This window comes from Solanum tuberosum, unplaced genomic scaffold (genome assembly GCF_000226075.1).
Source record: "Solanum tuberosum cultivar DM 1-3 516 R44 unplaced genomic scaffold, SolTub_3.0 scf00121, whole genome shotgun sequence".
Lineage (NCBI taxonomy): Eukaryota > Viridiplantae > Streptophyta > Magnoliopsida > Solanales > Solanaceae > Solanum > Solanum tuberosum.
The window spans coordinates 151310-168003 of NW_006239046.1; the positions used below are offsets into that span (position 1 = coordinate 151310).

Genomic DNA, 16694 nt, shown 5'->3' on the forward strand with positions numbered 1-16694 from the left:
ACTAAAATATTTAGCAAAAATAATAATGAAATTGCACAAAATAAACATTGCAAATTAATAAGTTATGATGAAAATGATCATAATTTAAAAGTACTAAATTATGCTAAAATAAGTCTAATAAGTATTAATTACATGATTAAACATTAAAGAAAATATAAAATTAGATTATGTATTTTAAATGTCTAAATCAATGTAAAACGAAAGAACAAATATTCAACATTATTGTCATTGTTAGTTTTGAATTAATTTTAATTTGAGTTTTATTATAGAGTTACTAATATCTATGAACTATAACATTTATTGGGTCATTCAAAATTTCAAGTTCAAAAACTTGAAATAATATGTTAAAAGATGAAAAAGTAAGAGAAATATTTAGAAATTTTATCAAAGTAAATACTTTTATGTATAAAATATATTTCCGATTTATCTCGATTTGCGATTTGGTTAGACTTTCGATTTGCTTTTCTACACTCCGTTTAACTATATCAAAGCACCACAAAATGTTTTTAGGAGGAAACAAAAGATATATTATAATTAAGGGTGTTCACGGGTCGGTTTGGATTGGTTACTGGTCAAAATCAAAATCAAACCAACTTAATCGGAATTAAACTAACCAAATATAATATATATTTATCAGTTTGATTGTTATCGGTTTCGATTCGGTTTGGTTTAATTTGATCCGATTATTCGGTTATTAACCATAGACAGATAAAAGAAACAATTCATTCAAAACGTGAAAAAAGTGACAACAATCCATTCAAAATGAAAAATAGTTAGAATGACTGACATTACATATATAACTTTCGATCATTGAACTTACTAAGAATAAAGCTTCAAATTTCATAATTTTTCCCTAGAAGGAAGAGGCAGTGACATTTTCAATCCCACAAAGAATTGTCGTAGACACTCATATACTGTGGCAGATCAAGAATTTCGCGTAAGGGGTGTCAAAATATAAAGAAATAAAATCATATAGAAGCCAAGGAGTGTCAATATGTAATATATATACATAAAAAAATATTTTCATTCTAGCTACACAATGTAATTTTCCGACGCAGGGGTGTTGGTCGACACCCCTTAACTGCATGTGGCTCCGCCATTGCTCATATACATGAAACTAATAAGATAAATGTTCTCACCTTGGACATTTTTACTTTTATAAATAAATGTGATGAGAACATATATACGATCTTTAAAATTGTTTATAAAAATAATATATTATGTATGTATAATAATAAAATAATGTATATAATTTGTCAGTTCGGTTAGGTTATTTCTTTGGGAACAAAACCATAGCCAACCTAAATACTATTGGTTTTTAAAAATATAAAACCAAGTCAAACCAAACCTAAATAAAATCAGTTTATTTAATTGATTTGGTTCGATTTTTTTGATTTAGATAGAATTTTATCCAAACCGTGAACACCCCTAATTATAATGATAATTATGTGATGTTTTTGTTACAAAATGTCATTGTTAGTGAGTTCACGTGGAGTAGTACAAAGTTGAGTGAGTAGAATAATTTAGTGAGTGAATGATTTTTAGTTATAAGAAATAATTTAGGAAGTTAAGTATATATCCGTATGTAGAACTACCCTATTTAGACTGAATAGAAAGATGATTTGTGTATTGTTTTCCGTTATCACCTACCGAACACACATGTTTTTGGCGAATAAAAAATGAGTCCGGTATTAGTGACAATAACAAAATTCGATTCAATTTTCAAGCACATAGACTAGGCCTATGCACGAGTCATTTTGGTTTGAAAAATTTGCATCCAAACTCGATCCTCTCTAGGTCTAATTTGATTCATTTTTTTAATTATAATTTCAACTTGGCTGATTTGGAAATTTCAACAAGCAACTATTTATTTTCATTTCAATTTAGAGCAAACAGATATAACCAAATGTAACAAAGTCTTAGAATTGCAGCAGCTTACATAAACAAAATAAAAATTAAAATCAACTTACAAGCATAATAATAGCATATATATAAATGAGAAAATAAAAGGTAGACAACATGTACAAGCATACAATAATCCAACAGCGATGAGCCAACATCCCAAAACAATCCAAGTACATATTGCATGCAACCAAGTGATGTAGATGTAGCATACAAAAATATCTAGACTATCCACAAAATAATAAACATATATAGTTAGAAGCTTTTATAAAAAAAAAAAAAAGATTCAAACTGATTTTAGAATACTTACAACATATTTTGAAACTTGAAAGTATATGTGGATGATGCAAGACTCTCTTCTGGTATGCAGAGCTACATATTAACATGACATGAAAATGCAAAACAGTATCGTGACTAAGTTGCAAGTTGCTCGATCGAGTTTATCTAAATCTTCCGTTGCTAATTCATTACCAATCAAGTCAATATTGAACACACAAAAAGGAGTTCCTAAATAGATCAAGTATAAACCCTCCAATACTGATAGCAGATTTAGATGCCACACTAGAAATGGAAAAATCTAACACATCACGAACCATCTCACTAAGCCTAGGTGAATTCACTTTCCACCACAATAAAATATCAAACTCATCTATATCTTCAGCCAACTCTGTTTTAGAATTATTTGAGAGTTTCTTTCTTTCTTTCTTTTTAAATTATTTGGATTTGATAAACAAATGCTACCACTTGATGGACAAGATGAATATGAATTGACATTATTCTTTGCATACACATCAAACAAAGATGTCCTGACTTTCTCTTAGGGGTCGTTTGGTTGGGAACAAGTTATTTCGAAATAAGTTATCTTGAGATAAGTTATTTCACCATTATATGAGCTAACTTATTCCATCACTAAAGTATAAATCATGGGAAAAATAATCTCAAGATTGCCTAATACCTCCAACCAAACGCATGATAAAATAGTTCTGCATTTTATCCCTAGAATTATTATAACTTATGTCTCACACCAAACTACTCCTTATAGCTTTGCCCCTTGTGTTTGTCCAAACATACAAGTTAGGAAAAAATAAAGGAGGTGAAACTTGTGGCAAGTATCCAACATGCATAAAATAAAAATCATTTTGTTCATCTTTACAGGATCACCCCAATACTTGTCAAATTTTTCATAAAGTGAACCAAATACCTTCAAGGTGAGTTATAAAAGATCTCAACAAACATCACAATGAGTCTTAACATTTCCCCAATCACTACTCATCCTCAAAAAGATGATAAGTAATATAACTCACCAATCCAAAATCAATATCACAATATTTTGTAAAAGCTTCCTCATAAACCAAATCAAGTACACTTTGCGTCAAATATATGAAAATTCACTTGGTAGGAACATCTAGGCACAAAGACTTCTCAGATAATAATCTTGTCAAGATCACAACAATCCTTAAACCCATTTCATCTTGGATAGAATGATTTACTTCACAGAATAGTGGTACCTGATATTCTGCTAAGCTTCAAACTCACTCAACTTAGGATAGATTCCGAGTGAGAGTTTACTTTATTATTCAAGGATGAGAAGTCAACTTTCATTTCTTTAAGTATTTCACCAGATCCTTCAACCTTATTCAGAATGTGGGATAAAAATTCATCCACCCGAAAGCTCCCGAAACTATCCCTAGATCTTGGGCCATCACCCATGTGCATGTAACATGCATCATAGTCGTCTTCTCTCCTCCACAAGTTATTGTGGTCAGCCAAATCTCGGTTGTAACTTCTCCGTCCGTCCTCAGTAAGTGTGTTCCAACCTTGATTCCCACCCGACTTTAAAGAGCCCGGGCAAGAACCCTCCTCTAGTCTTGACACTTTTTGCACCTTGTTGTTTTCAGAAGACTCCCTATGACCTGTTTTTTTAGCAATTCCATTTAGGACATCATTTTGGCCATGTTTTCATCTCGCTCTTGGTTTTTCTCCATTTGCTCTTTTGTCATCCTAAAATTCAAGGAAGACACTTGATCTTCCTTAGTATACCAAGCACGATTGATTTTTGTCATTTCATCAAGAAAAGTGGATGCTATATCAAATGATTGCTGCATGATTCCTCCTCGAGCAAGCTGGTTAGCCACACCTTTGTTGACTGAGTCGAGGCTCCAGTAAAAGTATTGTAACAACATATTATTTGGAATTCCATGAGTTGGACATGGGGGTGCAACTTCTGAAACCTCAACCATGTCTCATGGATTAGTTCTTCATCTACTCGCTTAAAGTTCTGAATATGGCCCCTCAACTTCACCATCTCTGAGGGAGGGAAAAACCTTACATAAAAGCCTCGGTAAGCTCTTCCCAAAAATGACAGATTCGCTTGGAAACTCGGCCAACCACTTCGTTGCTTTTCCCATTAGAGAAAAGGGAAACAAATGAAGTCGGACCGACTTTTGCGTGATATTCTCGAAGGAAAATGGCCCACACACGTCAACAAAGTTCTGGATATGGTCATGAGGATCCTCAGTAGCTAGACCTCCAAAGAGACCTTTCATTTGCAATGACTGCAACATAGTGTTGTTCACATGAAACACCGCATTGCCCATAGTCGGAGGCAATCGGATAACACCCGCACTTCCCAACTAATCTCCATTGACATCGTGCAAATTATCGATGTCATCATTGTGCCCAAGTTGGCTAACATTGCTCCTGTGAATGCTTATCTCTTCACTTGTTTAAGAGTAGCCAACAACAAACAAAAATAAATTGATTCAACTACAACAAAATTAGTTCACGACTAAATTTCAATAAAAGAATTCTAAACGCCACTCCCCGGCGGCAGCGCCAATTTTGATAACATTCAACTACACTTCATCCGATTCTAAGTGTAGGCGGTCGTAATCAAGTATAAATTCAACTAAGAGTTGAGGTCGATCCCACAAGGAGTGATACAGTAGAGAATTCAATTACGAAGTAAAATGGTGCTCTAATCATTTGTAGAAGTAGATATTTTCAAAACAATTAAAGTAAATGGCATGGGTTTGACAATCAATATCAATTGGGGGGATTAGAGTGAACAATTAACAACTACTTACAAACGAGAGCGATCAAGTAGGGAGGAATCCTTGAGAGTGTGATCAATTGAATGTCAATTGCGCTAAATGGGTGATTAATATTTACTAGAACTTGTTGAATCTTAGTGGGTAGACCAGGCCTTAGGTGCGATAGCTATTTCTCAATCAACTATCATGAATCAAGCAAGTTCTCTCGACCTCGACGAACCCAACACATATGAACAACCCAATATCTCAATTAATCTACTTTTTCAAGCTAGATTAGTAGGATTGAATTCATACCCACTTTCTCAAGCTAAGTCCACAATAACCCAACCACTACAATCATCAATTCATAGTTTTAATCCTAAAACCTCTTTCTCAACCAAGCCTAGAATTCTAAACTAGAATTGTATTTGCAACTACAATTCATCAATTAAAACTCAACTATCAATTGAACCCACTTCAAATCAACATTAAAAAAACAGTAAATACTAACACCCATAAGCTAATTGAAATATTCAATCACATAATCTCACCCCTAAGAATGGGGGTTTTAGCCAAACATAATAAAAAACAAGAAAATGTTACCAATTATGTTCTCCATCAGCTTGGGCAACAAATTGCAAGTCTTCAAAATGTTCAAAATAAAAAACAACCCTAAATTCCTATTCAAAAAGACTAAAAACAATGTTCAAAGTGTTTTAGATAAAAAAAACTCAGGATTAGAATGTGAGGGAAATCCTTTTCTTCCTTTCAAAATTTCATTTACGTTCCCAGGTTTTCAGCTTCGAAGCCACTCAACGGAGTAAGTCGAGCTTCACTAACCAGGTCAGCGACACGCTGAATGCTCCCTTCATCTCCTTCTTGGCTTGACTTTTTTTCTTTGTTGTAACTTTAGGCAATCGAGGTCGGGCTCGCCGACCCGTTCGGCGATGCGCCAAGTTTGGCTTGCCTTTTCACCAATCATTCTGTAACTTTAGGCGGGCTAAGTCTCCATCACCGATCCAGTCGGTGCTTCGCCGAATCATTCTTTCTATCGCCGAGTTGAATTTGTCCATGGGTTGGCCTTCTGTAACTTCTGGCGAGCTGAAGAATCACTCGGCGAATCACTGAGTGGCTTTGGCGAACATCCGCCTTTCTTTTCTTCAACTTTTTCATCTTTTCGCTCTTTCTTACCCAATAATGTCTTTGTCTTGCTCTTTAGCCTTCATTGCTGCAAATTAGCATTTTAACATTAGTTTAGAGAATAAAATAGGCATTGAGGACACTAAAACTCTGAATATCTAGCCCTAAATTAGTCGAAATCCCCGACTCATCAAATATTTCTGCTCCCTGATTTGCAAAAATGTGGTCCTTAAAGCTTTTTTAGGGACTATATTTTCCGGTCCTTAAATAGAAAATCAATTAGTGTTTAAATATTTTCAAAACCAGTTTACTGGACCTGAAAACCTATTTGGATAGTATTTATCAACAATAAATATTGGTCCTAATATCAAATGACAATTATCAAATGCATATATACAAAATTATCATAATCTTCTTTCATATATAAATAAACACCATAATACATTTGTCGTGTTATTGTTTACACAACTGCTTCATGGGAAAAGGAAAATAAACTGACGTCTTGTTGGCTTATCGAGCTGCCTAGGCTCTTTGAGTTCAGCACCAACATTTTCCATGCATAAAAAAAGTCAGGTCCAACAACTATTTCGAGCAGTCCAAGACTCCAAGGGCATAGTTTGTGTCGAGCGTATAGATGAGAGATGGTTTTTCATGTGTTTATGGGTAGGTTTAGTTCCTGTCGAGTAACAAATATTACTCGAGCTAGGTTTTACTTGCTTATACAAAAATGAAATAACAAATATTACTTAGCTATAACAAGAAGGAAATAGATTGCAACACAGATGAGAGAATATGACATAAAGATGTATACCTTAATTAATAAATTACACAATGAGAGGCAATCAAATCTTGGTATTGATATTCTCAGTGACAACTAGAACTGATTCTTTCTTCTCATCTAATTGGAATTCTTGCTTAAGTTTGTCATCCTTATACTCCAATCTGTCCATTTTTGTGGTTCCAATTCCTTTACAGGATAGTTGAAATACAATATAAGTAGCAGGATATATACAAAGGGGTGTTCCCACCAAATTTGGAGACTGAAAGGAGAATAAAAGAAGATTTGTACGTGTACAAATGAAATGAGTAGGCTGAAGTTGATATTATATTCCTCTAACTACTGCTCTTTAATGCTTGAGTTAAATTATGGATTTATAAAGGTAAGTAGTAGTAATATACGAACCGCTAGAAAGATATCATGACTGAGCAGTCCATAGGCCATCCAAAGTTCATTAGCTAGGAAAGAGAATAATGACAAGTAAAATGATATAAAATCTACACTGTCTTTATCACTTGTCTCTGCAGTACATGTATGAGTATTCATTATTAGAGAAATATTACAAATTGTTTGACATTAATATTATTTTAGAAATCACCGTGTACTATAGGGCCCGGGTTAGTTATTGTACTAGATAATATAGTACTAACTTTTTACGATATATCTATCTATTTATCAATCTATCTATTTATCCTACCTTAAAAGCATGAATTCCTAAACTGAATGTTGAATTACTATAATACTCCCAATTAAAAATACTCAATTTGTTTTATTTATTAATTTAATTATTTATATTATATTAAAAGTAGATACCCTTTCATATTAAAGGGTTGTAATTTTCTCAAACATAAGTGACTTTTTCAAAGGGTTACAACTTTTTTGACGGGTTTTGCTATTTTCGATGAGTTGTGACTTTTTCGAAGGGTTGCGATTTTTTCGAAGGGTTATGCCTTTTCTGATGAGTTGTGACTTCTGCAAAAGATTGTGATTTTTCCGATGAGCAATTGCTTTTTCGAAAGGTTGTAACTTTTTTGATAAGGAACAATTAGCACCTATTCATACTACTATTTGTTAGCTATAAATAGAGAGTTTCCTCTCACTTTTAAACTACAATTTTTGAAAGTTTTCTACTCTTCTTCTTCTTAAAAAATCTCAGGTTATTTGCAACAGTTGATTAAGTTCAAAATTCAATAAAATTCGAGGTACCACATAAGAAAGAGTTGGTGCACAAATTTTAGCAAATCATTCATAAATTCACACTCGTATTTTTCTAAGATTTCCATGAGTTAACAGTGACGAAAAGTTGTGGGAAACACAATAAAAATAAATAAATATGAAAAAAGTCACATGATTTGGGTAAGATATTCTTCTTTGGTTTAATTTCTTCTTTGTTTTTTTTTTGGTTTTTTTACCCTTAAATGAAGCAGTTTCTTTCTGATTTTGCTAAAACAACGGGCATCAACGGTGTTCATTGAATCATCAGTTTTGATGTTAAATCCACTTTTAAATAGATTTTCACTTTTACTTATAATATGATAATATATACATGATAATAATTATTTTAATAGATATGTAAGTAAAAATGAACAAAGAAAGTAAAGTGTTGGTGACAAGAGATTTTAATCAAATGGAACACTATAGTGAATATAACATGAAAATATATTTTTGTCTTCCTTCTTCATTGGCTATGTATCGTTTCATATATATTTTTTCCTATTATTTTGTGTTCATTTTAATTTTAGAAAATTTTATGTCACAAGATACACTCCTTGTTAGCTATATAAAAAATAGATAAGAAAATAGTGATTGATCATAAAATAATCTTAAATCAAATTAAAGATTCGATAAACAATACTTTAAATTTTATTCATCTAATAATTTTTATTATTGAAGGTTAATATATTATATCACGATACAACTTCTATAAGATTCTAGATACTTTCATTAGACAACAACTATATGATATGTATGCGGCATGAAAAAGGAGATCTACAATTCTACAAAGATAAGGTAGAAACTTGAAGAAATGAAATGTTTTTCACCAATGGTGATGTTGTTCATATATTAAAATTAAATTATGCTACTGAAATATATATGTATTTCTAAAACAAAGAATGGTCAAGCTAAATAATTGACATACACGCAAACCTCAATTTAACCATCATTCCTTATAACAATAAAGTGCCTTTTTATTGTAGAATTACCTCTCTATGATAGTCTTACTCAAATATTAATTGGTAAAAGATAGATTACATATAAAGATAAAATATTGAAATATTTATGGTAATCCTTTTGAGTGTCCTGCACATAATAAATTTCAAGTATGAATATTCAAGAGAAAAATTATACTTAAATGGTGTCCATCATTTATGTTCATAACCTTAAGAGGAAAGACCATTGGTGACATTTTTTGTATTGATATTTTTTTAAAAAAAATTGTTGGTTAGATTTGTTTACAAAATTGAGTTAAGTAAATAATACTACTACTAAAGAAATGTCACTTTCTCCCTATATTTAAACTTTGAATGTATTTTGAAATGTTTCAATAATCTCTAGTCATTTTGATCTCAAAATATTTGTATTAATCATTTAAAAGCATTTGTCCTATGTTCTTTAAATTATAATTATTTACTAAAAAAACTTTAATTTAGTAATATTACTTTTATTTTACAACATCGTATACTATATATATATACACACGTGCAACGCACGTGTCGTGAAACTAATATATATATATATATATATATATCGAAATCCAATTAGTAAAATGACTCACTAGTCACCACAACAACTACAGGGAAGTCATACATAGCAACTGAAGCAACAAGTCCAATACTCCCTACAAAAATCTTGCGACATCACTGTTCATGAAATACAAACGTCGATATAATCCATGTTTCCATGCAAATTAAAATAATAGGCACCACCATTTTTGCAACCTCCTCCTGTTTTTTTTTTTAACAAAAATAAGAAGTAATTAATAAAAATGCACACACTTAAGCTTCTATGCAAAAAATAAATAAAATCAAGTCATATATATATATATATCTTACTACTGGTAATGCATACCATCTGTAGAGACAACAATTAAACAATACTAGTACGTAAGGTACACATGAAAATCCTTCGATATTCTTCTTCTTCATAACTCGACAGAAAGTAAGCTTGTCCATAAACACATGGGAAGGTCAGATTTTTTTAACACTTTTAGACTCAATTTATAAGTACATATTCAACAGACAAACAATTAACGTCGAGTCACTGATTCAGGCTTGGGACTTTACATTTCGGAGAATGCAAGTTGCAAAGGAGCGCCATATGCTTAATAGGATTTTAAGTTCATTATAGTGAAACTACCACCACAACTAAAATTGTTTCATTTCATGCAGTTCATACATTTCACTCCAGAGAATTGACCAAACAACACGCAATGTCGTGTTGCCTAATAGAATTTTGCTTAACAAGAAACATAATACTGAAATTTTCAGTTCACGGAATCCTTACTTGATAAATATATATGTCTCAGTGTAGTACCACAAATGGTGTATCCTTTGTTTTACTTTTCACCACTAAATTAACATAGATAACAAAGTGAAATTAGAACACAAACTGCCAAGAAGAAATCAAAATTTGATGATGAGCACACAAACTACCAAGAAAACAACATGATCAAGTATAGCTAAATGGCATATTCATGCAGTTTTATCTCTGACTTAGTGACACTCATATATCACAATGCATAAGATAAGCAACAAGTAATAGATAATGATCCAATGATGCCATCATCACAGTGGCTACACTATCATATGGTACGACTTCAGACACTCGCAGGTGTTAAGCTATCAAACGTGCACATGTTTTAGTTCGCAAGACACAGATACAAGCTTGATTTCAGAGATTTATTTTTTCACTTAAACAATTTTTCAAACACTCAGTAGGTATAAAATCTTAATGACGTAATGTTCGACTTCAGATGTATATTACGCCCTCCCAAATTTAATGGGAACTATAGTAAAATATATATGCACATTGCATTCAAACAATACTCAAACAAGTAAGAAGAATAAGAATTGCACTTCATAACACAGAGCACACAAGAAAAAGTTCATCTGTTTATTTCTAGGAGAGATCTGAGAGAGTGAAAAAACGACAAGAGACTTTCCTAGTGGTCGTTGATGATATGACAAGGAAACGGATCGTCGTAGCTGAACAAGGATATGGACTGATCTTATTCTTGTTTTAGTTTGTGTGATTCAGGAGAAGAATTTCAATGAAGCACTAAATATTGCAATTTTCAGTTTCAAACCAATTAAAAAAAATGTCTTAATGTCAACAGATTACAACAGAAACTCAAATTTTACTTTGAATCTTGGAGATTCATTTGAGTTTCACAACATCTTATTGTCCTTCCATGGTTCCTACTAGAGTAATATTTTGTATATTAAGCAGTTCTATAATTTGTTAAAGTGCAACATACCAGTCATAGTCAGTAGAGAAGATTTGGTGTTGTGCCCACCAACAAAAGTTATTTTAGTTCATACACTCCCAATTTCTTTTTGATTTATTTTGTAGAATTACTTTAAGAAAAAGTTAAAAGTAGAGTTGGCTTGTGGGTTCATAGATCTTTTCATCACTTTAAAAACTTGGGGGATAAAATACAAGTTTATAAAAATACAAAAATTCCTTTTTATATTTATTAAATATTTCATCTTTTTTAAATTCATTTAATTATTCAACAATTTTTCTCTTTCTTCTCAACCTCTCTTCTTCCCTAGTTTCTTGAGTATCTCAAATAGTTGAAAATTTTATTCTCCAATCTTCTTTCCAAGTCAAAACTTTTATCCTCTTGTGCTTAGGTAAGTTCATTTTCCATTCCCGAATAATTTTAGCTCCGTTTTACTATATTTTTTTGTTGCATTTTAGTTTAGTGGATTTTGAATTTTTACAAAAATTTGATTGCTCTTGATTAAATTTGTCAAAATTTGATATGTTTTGAGTTCATGTTCTTGATCCCGCATCTTTAATTGCTTTTTTCTTTGGATAATGGTTAGAAAGTTTTTGAAATTTTATATTTATATTGTCTATCGATTCTTTTAAAAAAAATTCAGCGTTTCAGTAGACGTTAATGGTGTTTTGATTGTTGTCTTTTGCATTCTCCATTTCTAAAATTACTGCTACTTGTTTTGCATGTTTGATAGAGTATTTTTTTGTTTCAGTTAATAGACTAGTGGTCGATAGATTGATCACTACAAATTTATTTTTGCTTATACGTTGTGCAATATGATAGCTAAAGATAAAAACTCATTAAAGAATTTGTTTCTGCTTGCATCAGTAAGAAACGTAAAGCTGAAGAAGTTGATCACTTTAGAGATTTTTGTAAGAGTAAGGTGGCGGTTTATCGTGATCACTTTAGAAAAATTCTAATTGATCAAAAGCTCTATATTGATTCCAAGCAAAACTGATTTGAACACTTGATACATTTGTCGAAGTATTTTAAATTCAACAAATAAATGATTTGTTATATGTTGTTGCGATGTACGAAGAATAAAAAAAAGGTTATATGACATCTAGTTCTATGTGAACGATAAGCCAATTTGTTTCAACTTAAAGAAATTTGCTTTGATTACATGGTTGAATGGTTAGCATACACCGTGAATAAAAAACGAGCAAAGTCCTTCAATATTGTCGAATTTTTTATTTCAAGGTGATAAGAACAAGAGCATCACTATTGAAAGGTTGATAAGCTTGATCAAATATAATCAATTAAGAAAGGAGCAAAAGTTGAATTGCGTTTTAGTTTGGTTCGCGCACTCTGTGCTGCTAATAAGGGATTCATCGAAGAAAGTGGGTTCAAACCAAATCAAAATAGTGGTTGGCTTAAATTTCTTCAAGAATTATCCATTAGGAAAAGAGTCGTTTGGGCTAGCATTGAGTTGTTTGAAGAAGAAGATTGATTTCAACAAACAGAAAAAATAAACTTTTAATAAGAAGAATAATGCCTTATACGCGTTATACAAATTTTTCTAGGCAATTCTGATACGAATTATCTATCATCTTATCGATTTATTATAAACTCTTATCTGTTAATGCAATAATACATACACTCTATAAATTTATCTATTATTCTATTGATTGCAGGGTTGGATATATGATATTTTTTATCATCTTGAAAAGTATGCCGAAAAGTCTTTAGATTCTCCTTTGCACATTCCTCGTTTATTTAGATGGAGCGACAATATAACAGAAGACACATAACGGAAGGCAACACATTCATTCCTCGTTTACTTAGATGGAGCAATAACTTTTTTGCATTGGATGTTTGAGATGCTTGAGACATTGTAATTATTTAAAATTGAATAAAAAATAAAGTCAATAAAATGAGGGAGTTAAAACAAAGATTACCTTTTTTTTTATATAAAAAAATGTCAGAAACTATTAGGTTCTTCTTTGTGCATTCATCATTTATTTAGATGGAACGACAACATAACGAAATACAACACATTCCTCGTTTACTTAAATGGAACAATAATTATTTTGCATTGGATATTTGAGGTGCTTGAGACATTGTAGTTATTTTAAATTGAATATAAAATGAAGTCAATAAAATGAGGCAGTTAAAACAAAGATTGCCATCTTTTTTACATGAAAAAAGTCAGATATTACGATTCGGTATAATTTGAGTTGTACTTTACTACCATTCCAAAAAGTGAATATTTGAATTTTGTTAGTATTGTACATCAATAAATATAATCAATTATTTCTTATGTGGCTGGTAGGTTATGAAATGTATAGATTGACACTTCATCATTTATAAGGTATATGCGGGTTGGTGCAATGGTAAAAAAAATTAGTATATAAAAAAGTACTACATAAATTAGATTATATTGAGGACCATCAACTGAACTCACTATAAATTCTAAATTACACGCTTTATCAATAGTATATTGTATGAGTTTATAGCTCTTACTAGCTAGTATAATATCAAAAAAAGAAATAATTAATTAATAAAAAAAGTTATTGAAATTTTACACAGCTAAATGTGCTTAAACAAATCATATGATCATAGAAGAGTCTACGTAAATTGAGAACGATGATCAGAGATGTGTGAGGATGGATCGTGGTTATACAATGATCATCCTCAAAATAATGTTTACTAAAGTACAAGTATGTTTTGTGAGGATTTCATTTGTTCAACCACAACTCATCCTCATACATCTTTGATTGTTATCTTCAATTTATGTGCACTCTTATATGATCATATGACTTGTTTAAACTCACTTAATTGTATAAATTTCAATAATTTATTTTTTAATTAATGAAATATTCTCTTTTTAAAATTCTACTAGTTATGGTCTATACATATGTATCCTAACCTAGAAAGTTTATTATGGATGAAGGTGTCACGCCCCAAACTAGAGAAGGCGTGACTGGCACTCGACGCCTTATGCAATCGAGTTAGCCACATAAACATACCAACTGATTCAATTGAGGGCCTAGAAGGTTGGGAAACATAACATCTAAAATACTATGACTGGACCTTTAAGGTCATAACCTGAATATCAGTAAGTCATATAGACGAAGGTAGACAAGCCAAAGATAATAAGGTACTAGCTAGCCGACAAGGATACAATGAAGATATACACACATAAATACATTTCTATACATGCCAAGCCTATGTGGCTGGAAACTGAAAGTTGCAGAAAGAAACCCAGAATACTGTGTCCACAATAGCCTCTATGAGTGACATAAGCACTGGTCGGGACAGGCCCCGATTATACCCAAACTGTACAATAAAAGTAACATCCTATGAAAGCTCCAGGAAGAAGTGGAGCTTACTAACTCACAGCTGAACCCCGAATCCTAGCAGAGGGGTTAATCAGAATCCCTACCTGGACCTGCACGCACGAAACAAAAATGCGTCCCAGGCAACGGGACGTCAGTACGAATAAAAATGTACTGGTATGTAAGGTAGAAAATAGAATAATAAATAGTTACTGTAAAAAAGGGAATAAAGATACCACCTGAAACAGAAACTCTGGTAGCCTCCATGGCTGACATCACACCTTATATAGATTAAATATGCATGGTATGCTCGCATAATCGTATGTTGTGAATATATATATATATATATAGATACAAATGCATGTCATACCCAACCAAGTGCTAGCAATGGTGGTGCCTTCCGGTAGCGAACCGGGATCATATTCGCCAACTTGTGGCCATCTGTGTCTCATACGTATAAATATAGGCAATAGGCCCCAAACCTTCCGATTATAGCTCGGAAGTAGAATGCATAGCATGTAATGTCATAGATCCGTAATGCATTTGTTACCTGAATCATGCTGCCAATCTTAGCTCATTGGTACTCTTGTCCTCATAATCTCGTAATCACTTTCGTATCACATGTAAATATCTTGTGAAACTTATATACTTGTAGATTAAACTGGAACACTTAACTTGGATTTAGAAAGGCAACTTAATCCTTGAGGATGTTCATAAAGAGCTTAAAGTTCCTCACTTAGTATCTATATATGTTTCCTTAGTGGTTTGTTAAAGAAAGTATTTCAGAACAACCCGTACTTTAGTAGTTTAAACCTACGATTTATATTTAAGAGTTTTGGAGATCGACATTTTATTTTAAAGTTTTCAAAAGTATAAATTAGCGAGGAAGGGACTGATTTCAAATTCATATTGTTCATCTCTAATATTTTTAAGTTACTACACCTAAAGAAGAGTAAGAATTTGTACACATGGACATACAGTCAAGAGAATCAACAAAATGAAATAAAGACCTCAAATACCCTATCTAACTGAACGAGTGGAATAACAACATAATGGAGTCAAAAATATACACCAGCTGCAATATCAATGCCTTTCACGAAAGGTCTTTCTAGTAATAGAGTAGTAAAATAATATTTGACGATTTTGGATTCCAAAATTTGGCTCAAACGAAGTACAGTGCTTAGCCTTAACATACCTCGATTTTGGGTCTTGTTGTATCAATATGGATTGTACCCCTTCCTTACAGTATGTAATCTACAGAAAATCATGTCACACAATCATTGCAGGCAGAATATTAACACGGCAGGGTCAAAGTAGCAATTTAGATCCTACTAGCAGAGCAATTAGCTCGCCAGACCCTTTTTAAATGCATGCTTCATTACCTTTCCTTCTCCAAATTACAACCCTAAATTAATGACGTAACATACATTTTTGCAGCAGCTATTAACAAGTTGAGGCCTACACAATAGTCAACAACAACCAAATAGAGTATGCCTGCACAACAATTAAAACTCGGCGTATCGCCACACCCCTCTTTTCCAACCCAAAATAACCATAACCAAATCCTAACCACGACTCTTCAAACCATTAAAGACATAAAAAAATATGTATAATACAGTCCTATAATTTTTCAATATAACCATATAAACTTGAACTCGCTGCTTCCAATCATCATCCTATACGTTCGTCCAGTAATTACATTTGGAGTCACATTTTTCTCTTCATATGCAATAAGAGCTTAAAATGACAAAACCTAAACTTAAACTTGATGGAGCTTGCAGTACATTAACATGTCTTGTCAATAACAAACAATCTCCTTAAACGCAAGAAGTTGAACCAAGAAGAAACAATTTGAAAATTGCAATGCAATAATAGAACCAACGTTACACTAATTTATGTTACAATTATATATCCATCTATACTTCTTCTTATGTTCCAGACTCATATCAACAAGAACCACACACATACAAAACATTTTCAAAAATATTCCAGCAGCAACAATATCAGAAAATACTTCAAAACAGCCCAACATCACATAACTATCAAAATATGATTTTCCG

At 32.0% G+C, this 16694-nt stretch overlaps 1 long non-coding RNA gene across 1 annotated transcript; it reads right to left on the bottom strand.

Annotated features, from left to right (window-relative positions):
* Nucleotides 1-9644: 9644 nt before the first annotated feature.
* Nucleotides 9645-11474, bottom strand: LOC102581760 (uncharacterized). The gene is made up of 2 exons (XR_367508.2): nt 11330-11474; nt 9645-9797 (listed from the first exon to the last, which is right to left on the bottom strand). It is a non-coding gene; the product is annotated as an uncharacterized lncRNA (long non-coding RNA).
* Between the last annotated feature and the right edge of the window lie 5220 nt (nt 11475-16694).